The 12,862-nt window shown below is 41.9% G+C and overlaps 1 long non-coding RNA gene across 1 annotated transcript; it reads left to right on the plus strand.

The window, feature by feature from the left end:
* Positions 1-6,566: 6,566 nt before the first annotated feature.
* On the plus strand, positions 6,567-8,880 carry LOC139438621 (uncharacterized). The gene is made up of 2 exons (XR_011648255.1): positions 6,567-6,772; positions 7,385-8,880. It is a non-coding gene; the product is annotated as an uncharacterized lncRNA (long non-coding RNA).
* Positions 8,881-12,862: the final 3,982 nt, after the last annotated feature.

The following is a 12,862-nucleotide window of genomic DNA, read 5'->3' on the forward strand; positions in this document are numbered from 1 at the left end:
AGCATAACCGGGGGGATAGCAGATAATTTTTAAACCTTCCTGAAAATCATGGTACATATGATTTACTTCTGAGAACTAAGCTTTGGGTGCAGAGATTTTGCAGCTATCTCCTTTCCTTCATTTTTTGTGCCAGCATTCATTTCTCTATAACAAGCATTTCCTATATAGGAAAGCATAACCGAGGATATAGAAGCTAACTCTTTAAACCTAAATTAAACAACATGGCACATATGATTTCCTTCTGAGACCTAAGCATTTTGTGCAGTGATTTTGCAGCTATCTCATTTCCTTCTGTTTTTGTGCTAAGATTCCTATCTCTAAAACTAGCATTTCCTATATAGGAAAGCATTATTGTGTGTATAGCAGCTAACTCTTTAAACCTAAATGAAACAACATGATACATATGTTTTACTCCTTTGAAGTAACCATTGTGTACAGAGATTTTGCACCTAACTCCTTTCCTTCAGTTTTTATGCTAACTTTCCTATCTTTAAAACTACCATTTACACTATAGGAAAGCATAACCGGGGGTATAGCAGCTAACTCTTTAAAACTACCTTAAAAAGCATGGTACATATGAATTACTGCTGAGAAGTAAGCGTTGTGTGCAGAGATTTTGCCGCTCACTCCTTTCCTTCATTTTTAGTACTAAAATTCCTATCTCTAAAACTAGCATTTACTATGTACGAAAGCATAACTCAGCGTAAAGCAGTTAAATCTTTAAACCTAAATTAAACAACATGGAACATATGATTTCCTTCTGAGACCTAAGCATTGTGTGCAGAGATTTTCAGCTATCTCTTTTCCTTCAGTTTTTGTGCTAACATTTACATCTCACTAAAACTAGCATTTCTTTATAGGAAAGTATAACCGGGGGTATAGCAGCTAACTCTTTAAACCTAACTGAAACAACATGGCACATATGATTTACTTCTGAGAACTAAGCATTGTGTGATGACATTTTGCAGCTATCTCATTTCATTCAGTTTTTGTGGTGACATTCCTAATCTAAAACTAGCATTTACACTATAGGAAAGCATAACTGGGGGTATAGCAGCTAACACATTAAACCTACATGAGAAAGCATGGAACATATGATTTACTTCTGAGAACTAAGCATTGTGTGCAGAGATTGTGCAGGTATCTCCTTTCCTTCAGTTGTTGTGCTAACATTCCTATGTCTAAAACTAGCATTTACACTATAGGAAAGCAATACCACGGGTATATCACTTAACTCTTTGAACCAAAATGAAACAACATGGCACATATGATTTACTTCTGAGAACTAAGCATTGTGTGCAGAGATTTTGCAGCTATCTCCTTTCCTTCAGTTTTTGTGCTAACATTCCTATTTGTAAAAAAAGCATTTCCTACATAGGAGAGATAACCGAGGGTATAGCCGCTAACTCTTTAAACCTAAATGAAACAACGTGGCACATATGATTTACTTCAGAGAACTAAGCATTGTGTGCAGAGATTTTGCAGCTATCTCCTTTCCTTCAGTTTTTGTGCTAACATTCGTATCTGTAAAAGTAGCATTTCCTATACAGGAAAGCATAACCGAGGGTATAGCACCTAAATCTTTAAACCTAAATGAAACAACATGGCACATATGATTTACTTCTGAGAACTACGCATTGTGTGCAGAGATTATGCAGCTATCTCCATTCCTTCAGTTTTTGTGCTATCAATCCTATGTCTAAAACTAGCATTTACAACATATGAAAGCATAACCACGGTTATAGCACCTAACTCTTTAAACCTAAATGAAACAACATGGCACATATGATTTACTTCTGAGAACTAAGCATTCTGTGCAGAGATTTTGCAGCTATCTCCTTTTCTTCAGTTTTTGCGCTAACATTCGTATCTGTAAATATATTATTTCCTATATACGAAGGCATAACCGAGGGTATAGCACCTAAGCCTTTGAAACTAAATTAAACAACATGGCACATATGATTTTCTTCTGAGATCTATACATTGCGTGCAGAGATTTTGTAGCTATCTCCTTTCCTTTAGTTTTTGTGCTAACAACCCTATATATGAAACTAGCATTTACACTATAGGATAGCATTACCGCGGGTATAGCACCGAACTCTTTAAACCTAAATGAAACAATATGGCACATATGATTTACTTCTGTGAACTAAGCATTGTGTGCACAGATTTTGCAGCTATCTCCTTTCCTTCAGTTTTTGTGCTAACATTCCTATATCTGAAACTAGCTTTTACACTATAGGAAAGCATTACCGCGGGTATAGCACCAAACTCTTTAAACCTAAATGAAACAACATGGCACATATGATTTACATCTGAAAACTAAGCATTGTGTGCAGAGATTTTGCTGCTTTCTCCTTTCCTTCAGTTTTTGTGCTAACATTCCTATGTCTAAAAATAGCATTTACAGTATAGGAAAGCATTACCGCGGGTATAGCACCTAACTCTATAAACCTAAATGAAACAACATGGCACATATGATTTACTTCTGAGAACTAAGCATTGTGTGCAGAGATTTTGCTGCTTTCTCCTTTCCTTCAAGTTTTGTGCTAACATTCCTATGTCTAAAAGTAGCTTTTACACTATACGATAGCATTACCACGGGTATAGCACCGAACTCTTTAAACCTGAATGAAACAACATGGCACATATGATTTACTTCTGAGAAATAAGCATTGTGTGCAGAGATTTTGCAGCTATCTCCTTTCCTTCAGTTTTTGTGCTAACATTCGTATCTCTAAAACTAGCATTTCCTATATAGGAAAGCATCACAGACGGTAAAGCACCTAACTCTTTAAAACTAAATGAAACAACACGGCACATATGATTTACTTCTGAGAACTAAGCATTGTGTGCAGAGATTTTGCAGCTATCTCCTTTCCTTCAGTTTTTTGTGCTAACATTCGTATCTCTAAAACTAGCATTTCCTATATAGGAAAGCATCACAGAGGGTAAAGCACCTAACTCTTTAAACCTAAATGAAACAACATGGCACATATGTTTTCCTTCTGAGAACTAAGCATTGTGTGCAGAGATTTAGCATCTATCTCCTTTCCTTCAGTTTTTGTGCTAACAGTCCTATATTTGAAACTAGCATTCACACTATAGGATAGCATTACCGCGGGTATAGAATCTAACTCTTTAAACCTAAATGAAACAACATGGCACATATCATTTACTTCTGAGAACTAAGCATTGTGTGCAGAGATTTTGCAGCTTTCTCCTTTCCTTCAGTTTTTGTGCTAACATTCCTATATCTAAAACTAGCATTTACACTATAGGAAAGCGTTACTGCGGGTATAGCACCTAACTCTTTAAACCTAAATGAAACAACATGGCACATATGATTTACTTCTGAGAACTAAGCATTGTGAGCAGAGATTTTTCAGCTATCTCCTTTCCTTCAGTTTTTGTGCTTACATTCGTATCTCTAAAACTAGCATTTCCTATATAGGAAAGCATAACCGAGGGTATAGCACCTGACTCTTTAAACCTAAATGAAACAACATGGCACATATGATTTACTTCTGAGAACTAAGCATTGTTTGCAGAGATTTTGCAGCTATCTCCTTTCCTTCAGTTTTTGTGCTAACATTCCTTTATCTAAAACTAGCATTTACACTATAGGATAGCATTACTGCGGGTATAGTACCTAACTCTTTAAAGCTAAATGAAACAACACGGCACAAATGATTTACTTCAGAGATCTAAGCATTCTGTGCAGAGATTTTGCAGCTATCTCCTTTCCTTCAGTTTTTGTGCGAACATTCGTATCTCCAGAACTAGCATTTCCTGTAAAGGAAAGCATCACAGAGGGTATAGCACCTAACTCTTTAAACCTAAATGAAACAACATGGCACATATGATTTACTTCTGAGAACTAAGCATTCTGTGCAGAGCTTTTGCAGCTATCTCCTTTCCTTCAGTTTTTGTGCTGACATTCGTATCTCTAAAACTAGCATTTCCAATATAGGAAAGCATAAACGAGGGTATAGCACCTAACTCTTTAAACCTCAATGAAACAACACGGCACAAAATATTTACTTCAGAGAACTAAGCATTGTGTGCAGAGATTTTGCAGCTATCTTCTTTCCTTCATTTTTTGTGCTAACATTCGTATCTCCAGAATTAGCATTTCCTATACAGGAAAGCATAACCGAGGGTATAGCACCTAACTCTTTAAACCAAAATGAAACAACATGGCACATATGATTTACTTCGGAGAACTAATCATTGTGTGCAGAGATTTTGCAGCTATGTCCTTTCCTTCAGTTTTTGTGCTAACATTCCTATATCTGAAACTAGCATTTACACTCTATGATAGCATTACCTCGGGTATAGCACCTAACTATTTAAACCGAAATGAAGCAACATGGCACATATGATTTACTTCTGAGAACTAAGCATTTTGTACAGAGATTTTGCAGCTATCTCCTTTCCTTCAGTTTTTGTGCTAACATTCCTATGTCTAAAACTAGCATTTACAGTATATGGAAAGCATTAACGCAGGTATAGCACCTAAATCTTTAAACCTAAATGAAACAACATGGCACATACGATTTACTTCTGAGAACTAAGCATTGTGTGCAGAGATTTTGCAGCTATCTCCTTTCCTTCAGTTTTTGTGCTAACATTCGTATCTCAAAACTAGCATTTCCTGTATAGGAAAGCATCACAGAGGGTATAGCACCTAACTCTCTAAACCTAAATGAAACAAAATGGCACATATCATTTACTTCTGAGAACTAAGCATTCTGTGCAGAGCTTTTGCACCTATCTCCTTTCCTTCACTTTTTGTTCTAACATTCGTATCTCTAAAACTAGAATTTCCTGTAAAGGAAAGCATCACAGAGGGTATAGCACCTAACTCTTTAAACCTAAATGAAACAACATGGCACATATGATTTACTTCTGAGAACTAAGCATTCTGTGCAGAGCTTTTGCAGCTATCCTCTTTCCTTCAGTTTTTGTGCTGACATTCGTATCTTTAAAACTAGCATTTCCAATATAGGAAAGCATAACCGAGGGTATAGCACCTAACTCTTTAAACCGAAATGAAACTACATGGCACATATGATTTACTTCTGAGAACTAAGCATTGTGTGCAGAGATTTTGCAGCTATCTCCTTTCCTTCAGTTTTTGTGCTAACATTCGTATCTCAAAACTAGCATTTCCTGTATAGGAAAGCATCACAGAGGGTATAGCACCTAACTCTCTAAACCTAAATGAAACAAAATGGCACATATCATTTACTTCTGAGAACTAAGCATTCTGTGCAGAGCTTTTGCACCTATCTCCTTTCCTTCACTTTTTGTTCTAACATTCGTATCTCTAAAACTAGAATTTCCTGTAAAGGAAAGCATCACAGAGGGTATAGCACCTAACTCTTTAAACCTAAATGAAACAACATGGCACATATGATTTACTTCTGAGAACTAAGCATTCTGTGCAGAGCTTTTGCAGCTATCCTCTTTCCTTCAGTTTTTGTGCTGACATTCGTATCTTTAAAACTAGCATTTCCAATATAGGAAAGCATAACCGAGGGTATAGCACCTAACTCTTTAAACCGAAATGAAACTACATGGCACATATGATTTACTTCTGAGAACTAAGCATTGTGTGCAGAGATTTTGCAGCTATCTCCTTTCCTTCAGTTTTTGTGCTAACATTCGTATCTCTAAAACTAGTATTTCCTATGTAGGAAAGCATAAGCGAGGGTATAGCACCTAACTCTTTAAACCTAAATGAAACAACATGGTACATATGATTTACTTCTAAGAACTAAGCATTGTGTGCAGAGATTTTGCAGCTATCTCCTTTCCTTCAGTTTTTGTGCTAACATTCCTTCATCTGAAACTAGCATTTACACTATAGGATAGAATAAACGCGAGTATAGCAACTAATTCTTTAAACCTAAATGAAACAACATTGCACATATGATTTACTTCAGAGAACTAAGCATTCTTTGCAGAGATTTTGCAGCTATCTCCTTTCTTTCATTTTTTGTGCTAACATTCCTATGTCTAAAACAAGCATTTACAGTATAGGAATGCAATAACGCGTGCATAGCACTTAACTCTATAAACCTAAATGAAACAAAATGGCAGATATGATTTACTTCTGAGAACAAAGCATTGTGTGCAGAGATATTACAGCTATCTGTGGGAGGAAGGGCGCCCGGCTTGCCACAGTAGCAAACGGTGCGGCAAGAAGTGATACCGCCTCTGCCCACTGGGCCTAGATAAGGTGACCACGCCTGACTAGGCCTTTGCTGCTAACGGCTGGCCGGCGCTGCCCTCCCCCTTTTTTTCTCCCGCCTAGCCCAACATCCGGCCAGCTCTCACTCCCCCTTTCCCCTCCCCTATTCCAAACCTCTCCACCAGCCCTCTGCTTAGCAACCGCTTACAATCACCTATCAGGAAGCAGTACCCGCCCGCACCTATCAAGTCCCTCCACACAGTCCCTAACCCTATAAAGCTATGTCCCCTTCCGCAATAAACCGGACTTGCGTACCAGACCTGGTCTCCGCGGCATTCTTTCTCCCCTCGCCGCGCATCCTCCACGCCTGAGAGCCCCTCTGAGGCTGTCTGCCGCAGCCTCAGACGCCTTTGCAGCCAGCTGACCCCTCCAAACCCCCCCGTCAGCGTCGGGGTGCAAGCCGCCCCAGCCGCAACTGGCGCCCCAACGTGGTGGCAGTTCAAGTCCGGTCCGACGTGACCACTGCCTCACCCCCGTGGGACCTCGCTCCCACCCCTTCGCCACGCTCTCAAGGTAAGGACCCCCGTTATCGGCCCCCGGCAGAAAAATGGGCGGGCGTCTATCTTCCCGCCAAGCGCCGCAAGTCAGAGCACTTGCTGGCCTACTAGCCTGCCACCAATGTAAAGTTTCGGGCAGGCAACTCCAGGCTTACTGGGATCTACTGGTCCCCTTCAACCCCTGGCTTTCACTGCCAATCTCTCCGGCCCTGATACCTACCTGAAATTGGCCCCGCCTATCAACAAGGCCAGCCACAAGCCGGAAAATCCACACAAGATTATAAAGCAATCAACTCTGTTCCAGCAAACGCCCACCCCCTTTCACAACTCTTTGGGCTCCCTACTATCTACATGACAATGTATCTCTGGGCTAGTGAAGGCTGATATAATTAATCCACTGGTATGAGAGAAAAACATGGCAACATTGGTGTTCTGTTTTATTTCCATGCTAATTCTAATTGGACTTCTTTAATCAAGATATTAAAATTAGTACAAAAATTTTATCAAGGTTTAAAAAGAAATTTTCAGTTGTAAATCAATAGTTTACTCCTGAACTTCAAGTCTCAGTATAGTCTTACAGTAATTATCCAAAAATGTGTGCTAATGGTCTGCCTAACTGCTTCTCAAGTTATTTTAGCTGATTGCTGATAACTGATAGGAATGTTTCCGAGCACAGGCTTTCGTGTTGCAGGCAGCATGGATTCCAGAGGAAATCTTGAAAGGTACAATCTAAAATGTGCTATATAACAGAGTATTTAAAAGCAGCTATACTAAGAAACTAAGAATTATGAATTAATTGTAAACTGTATGTTTCTGTTACTGTGTTGTGATTGTTCTGTGTTTGTCTGTTCGTTCAATGTCAGTGTATATTTTGATACCTCCAGATGGTAAATATAAATTAATAAAAATTTATAAAAGAGCTCTATACAAATGGCCAATATTGCATGCTACTAAGTATTTAAAGAAAAGTTCATTATTTCAACAAGCTTGTTTAATGTTCACAGTATTGTTATAAGAGGTTTGCTTGATAACTTTGATGTAGGCTATATGGAATGTGTTTTTATTATTAAGGAAACAGAAAATAATTTTGTCCTGAAATAAAATAATTGACTATTGGAAAAAGTAGAGTATAGGACGAAACCTGAGTGAATGCTAAAACTGCAGAAGATTAATGGACAAAGAATTTTTACAGTTAAAGTTAAATAAAATTTAATGGGTCTAACTATAAAATTTTACAAGTTTGGTGTCGGGTAGTATGCTGATGCAAAGTTGAAAATTTTTGTTCTTTCTCAAGGACTCTCACCATTAACCTGTTTTGATAAAAGTTCTTATCCTCAGTCAGTATACAAAGAGAGTCTGTCTTATGTTTCTTGTGCTTATCATTTCCTCGGTGTTCCAAGAAAGAAAGCTTTATCTCTTAAAGGAACATAACGTTCAAAACTGCTTTCTCAAGACCTAATCCTGAACAGTGGCCTTTTGTTCCAAACTAATCATAAGAGATTTGTTCTTTTACCTTGAAAGAAAAATTAAAGTAATAATTAAGTTCATTTAATATGTTATAAGCTAAATAAAGGTGTTTTACAGTGTTATAAAATTAACAACTTTTTCTTCCCTTAAACCCTCTATTAAAAGTGTATAAAGTTACCAATATTTCAGCATAATATTAAAGAAAAGTACAATATGGTTAATTATAGTTTTAATTATTATAAAAGAGTATATGTCACAAAAACAACCCCTTACCATAGATTAAAGTAACAACGCTAGTATGCAGCAATCCCAAATACTGCTAGTTTGTTGCAAAAAGTTAAAGTCCAGTTACATGGCTATCACTTTGTTTTAAAACTTCCTAAGACTTTCTTTAATGTCTTCTTGGACAAATCAAGCCAACTGCATTCCTTTATCTGTAAAGAACCCAACAATAAACTTTTGCAGTGCTTTTCAAGGCTATGTGCATAGCCCAACCATCTTGTACAGTATTTACTAATAGTAATAGTAATGAAAAAGCAGCATAAAAAAAAAAAAACCAGCATGTGTTACTTTCCAAAAAGAACAGGTTTAGCCAACTCCCTTATTCATCTGCTCAGTGCACAGAGCTTTGAGCCATCATTAAAGTTTTACAAATGTTTTAAGAGTCCTTGAATATTGTCTCTGATTCTGAATATGTATGCCTTACTGATAAGCACACCACTGCCCTTTTCTCCGAAAACCCCTGTGCTCAAATTCTTCTAGAAATCTTCCACGGGACCTTTAACTGCCATTACCCCCCCACACACAAGTTGCTCCAGGGCCTCACAAGGCTCCCCCTCTCCCCACTATACCACCCTTTCCCTGGCTCCAAGCCTCTCTCCAACTCCACTACTGTCTTCACGGACGCCTCTAAGACCAAGTTTACTTATATTGCCTACTCTCCCAGCCATGACTTGCCAACCGTTTACTGCCAAACCCATCCCAGATCCGTTCAGATGGGCGAGCTACTAGCCATCCTCACTGCCTTCCAACACCATGGCAATGAGCCCGTCAACATCTTCACTGATAGTACGCCCTGCAAGTTTGTTCAGTTATTGCCCATGCTGTTTTCTTTCCACGTGACACGCCCATTGATCAAGCACTCCATGCCTTGCAGCGAGAGCTCAAGCTCCGCACACAGCCACAGTACATTTCTCATATTCGCAGCCATTCAGGGCTGCCCGGGCCTCTAGCCATGGGTAATTCTGCCGACCAAACCGTCTCCACCCATACAATAGCCACTGTCGGAGACTTGGTCAATCAAGCCAAACTTCTCCATTCTAAGTTCCACTTTTCAGCAGCCTCACTTCAACGTCTTTTGCCGGGCCTCCCCAAGGAAACGTGCAAGCATTTGGTGCGCGCCGTAAAACATGCACCCCCTTCTTGCCGCTTGGACCGTTGCAGCCACAAGGGGTCAACCCCCGCGGCCTCAAGCCAAACTCCCGATGGCAAATAGACGTCACCCATGTGCCATCATTTGGGCGCCTCAAGTATGTCCATGTCACAGTCAACACCTTTTCTCACCTTTGCTACACTGTCCCCTTACCGGGGGAAACAGCCAAGCATTGCATTAAAGCATTGCGGCAAGCCATCTTATTCATCGGGGTTCCTTGGGATGTTAAAACCGATAATAGGCCTAGGTATCGCAGCTCCTCATTCGCTGCATTTCTCCAGCTCTACAACATTACTCCCCACTTCGGCATTCCATACAACCCCCAGGGGCAGGCTATAGTAGAATGCATCCACCACCAGCTCAAAGTGCAAATTCAATAAGAGAAGGATCTACGCCCACATAGTCAACCAGGCGACATTATCACTGCCTGCCTCATTCACATAAACCTCCTCTCCTTTGATAAAAACGGTCTTTCCCCCCTCCATAAGCATTGGGGCCCCTCCTACGCACCAACAGTTGCCCCGATGGTGTTTTGGAAGGACCCAGAAACAAACAATTGGCAGGGACCCAGTCCCCTTCTCACCCAAGGCAGAGGGTTTGCTTGTGTCTTTCCAGAAAATGCCTCCCAGCCGCTCTGGATCCCCGGGAAAAACATCAAACCCGCCACTGGCCAGCAGCAGGTTCCAACGACGGATGATGAGAGCACTCGCCCATCGGATGGAGAGGCTAAATATAGCCGCAGATCTAGCTCATGACACCCTCCTCCTTGGACAGCTAGTACAGCTTGCTGTCCACGCCTTAGCTTCAAACAAAAAACCTAAAAATCTACACTCTCTTCTGCTTTTCATGTTAGCTCTGCTCCCCTCCATGCAGTCCCTCTGCAGCCTAACTCACACCCCTAATGCAGCCGCTAAGTTCCTAATTCCCCTTAATAATACCAAATGGCTATGTTCTTCCTCCGGCCTCACTCCATGTCTCAATGTTCAAACCCTTAACTTCACCAGCGACACCTGTGTGCTCATACTCATTGCCCCCCGCATTCTCTTTTATACTGATAACCAATTCTTTGACTCCTGGCAGCACTTCAGCTCCCCGCAGCACGAGCAGAAACAGGAAGTCTTCACCGCCATCACAATTGCCACCCTTCTAGGTCTTGCCGGCGCAGCCACTGGAGCTGCAGCTCTCAGCCTCCAAGATAATTCCTTTTCAACCCTTAGGCAAGCTGTCGATGCAGACATCGCCCGCCTTGAGACTTCCATGGCCCACCTTGAAACATCTCTCAACTCCCTGTCCGAGGTCGTTCTCCAAAACCACAGGGGCCTAGACCTCCTCCTCCTAAAAGAGGGGGGCTCTGCGCAGCGTTAGGAGAAAAATGCTGCTTCTATGCTAACCACTCTGGCCTCATTCGAGATAACCTCGCACAAGTTAGGGAGGGCCTCCGCAAGAGAAAGCAGGAACGTGAAGCTGGATGGTCTTTCTCTTGGGGGCTGCCCAATGGAATCCTTTCTTACTTTCTCCCCTTTCTAGGCCTGCTCCTCACCCTTGTCCTCCTATTAGCCCTAGGACTCTGGATCATCAGGCGAATTGTCCGGCTTGTCAAAAATCAAGTTAACTCTGTCCTTAGTAAGCCCATCCAGGTCCGGTACCAGCGAATCCGCACCACCGACGAAGACGCACCAAGAGTCTCCATTAATTGCCGTCCTCCCCAAATGGCCAGCCGCCTCTCAACGCACCCAAGCCCCAGCCCCCCTGCCCCTACCCCTTCTCACCACCCATCCTAACCCCTTACCCTTACCCTTTCCCCTCCCCCGCCCTGTTTATCTAAGGCCGCCAACATTCCATCGAGGCGCTGGACTGGTTAGCCAATGACGGGCAATGGGATCGGCCCGCCAGTCAACCTAAGACAGGGACACGGCCTTTTGCTGCCGCGCTTCCCCATGACGGGTAAGACTGGCCACCTGTGTGGCACGGGCATTGCCCGGCTGGGCGCAATCCCGACCTAAGACAGGCACAGTCCCCCTCCCTCCTCAAATCAAGCTTTTCGGAGGAGCTTAATAAAAACAAAGGGGGAAATGTGGGAGGAAGGGCGCCCGGCTTGCCACAGTAGCAAACGGTGCGGCAAGAAGTGATACCGCCTCTGCCCACTGGGCCTAGATAAGGTGACCACGCCTGACTAGGCCTTTGCTGCTAACGGCTGGCCGGCGCTGCCCTCCCCCTTTTTATCTCCCGCCTAGCCCAACATCCGGCCAGCTCTCACTCCCCCTTTCCCCTCCCCTATTCCAAACCTCTCCACCAGCCCTCTGCTTAGCAACCGCTTACAATCACCTATCAGGAAGCAGTACCCACCCGCACCTATCAAATCCCTCCACGCAGTCCCTAACCCTATAAAGCTATGTCCCCTTCCGCAATAAACCGGACTTGCATACCAGACCTGGTCTCCGCGGCATTCTTTCTCCCCTCGCCGCGCGTCCTCCACGCCTGAGAGCCCCTCTGAGGCTGTCTGCCGCAGCCTCAGACGCCTTTGCAGCCAGCTGACCCCTCCAAACCCCCCCGTCAGCGTCGGGGTGCAAGCCGCCCCAGCCGCAGCTATCTCCTTTCCTTCAGTTTTTGTGCTAACATTCGTATCTGTAACTCTAGCATTTGCTATATAGGAAGGCATAACCGAGGGTATAGCACCTAATTCTTTGAAACTAAATTAAACAACATGGCACATATGATTTACTTCTGAGAACTAAGCATTGTGTGCAGAGATTTTGGAGCTATCTCCTTTCCTTCATTTTTTGTGCTAACATTCGTATCACTAAAACTAATATTTCCTATATAGGAAAGCATAAACGAGGGTATAGCATCTAACTATTTAAACTTAAATGAAACAACATGGCACATATGATTTACTTCTGAGAACTAAGCATTGTGTGCAGAGATTTTGCAGCTATCTCCTTTCCTTCAGGTTTTGTGCTAATATTCCTATTTCTAAAACTAGCATTTACACTATGGGAAAGCATTACCACGGGTATAGTACCTAACTCTGTAAACCTAAATGAAACAAAATGGCACATATGATTTACTTCTGAGAACTAAGCATTGTGTGCAGAGATTTTGCAGCTATCTCCTTTCCTTCTTTTTTTGCGCTAACATTCGTATCTCCAGAACTAGCATTTCCTAAACAGGAAAGCATAACCGAGGGTATAGCACCCAACTCTTTAA

This window comes from Dasypus novemcinctus, assembly GCF_030445035.2.
Source record: "Dasypus novemcinctus isolate mDasNov1 chromosome Y unlocalized genomic scaffold, mDasNov1.1.hap2 SUPER_Y_unloc_4, whole genome shotgun sequence".
NCBI lineage: Eukaryota > Metazoa > Chordata > Mammalia > Cingulata > Dasypodidae > Dasypus > Dasypus novemcinctus.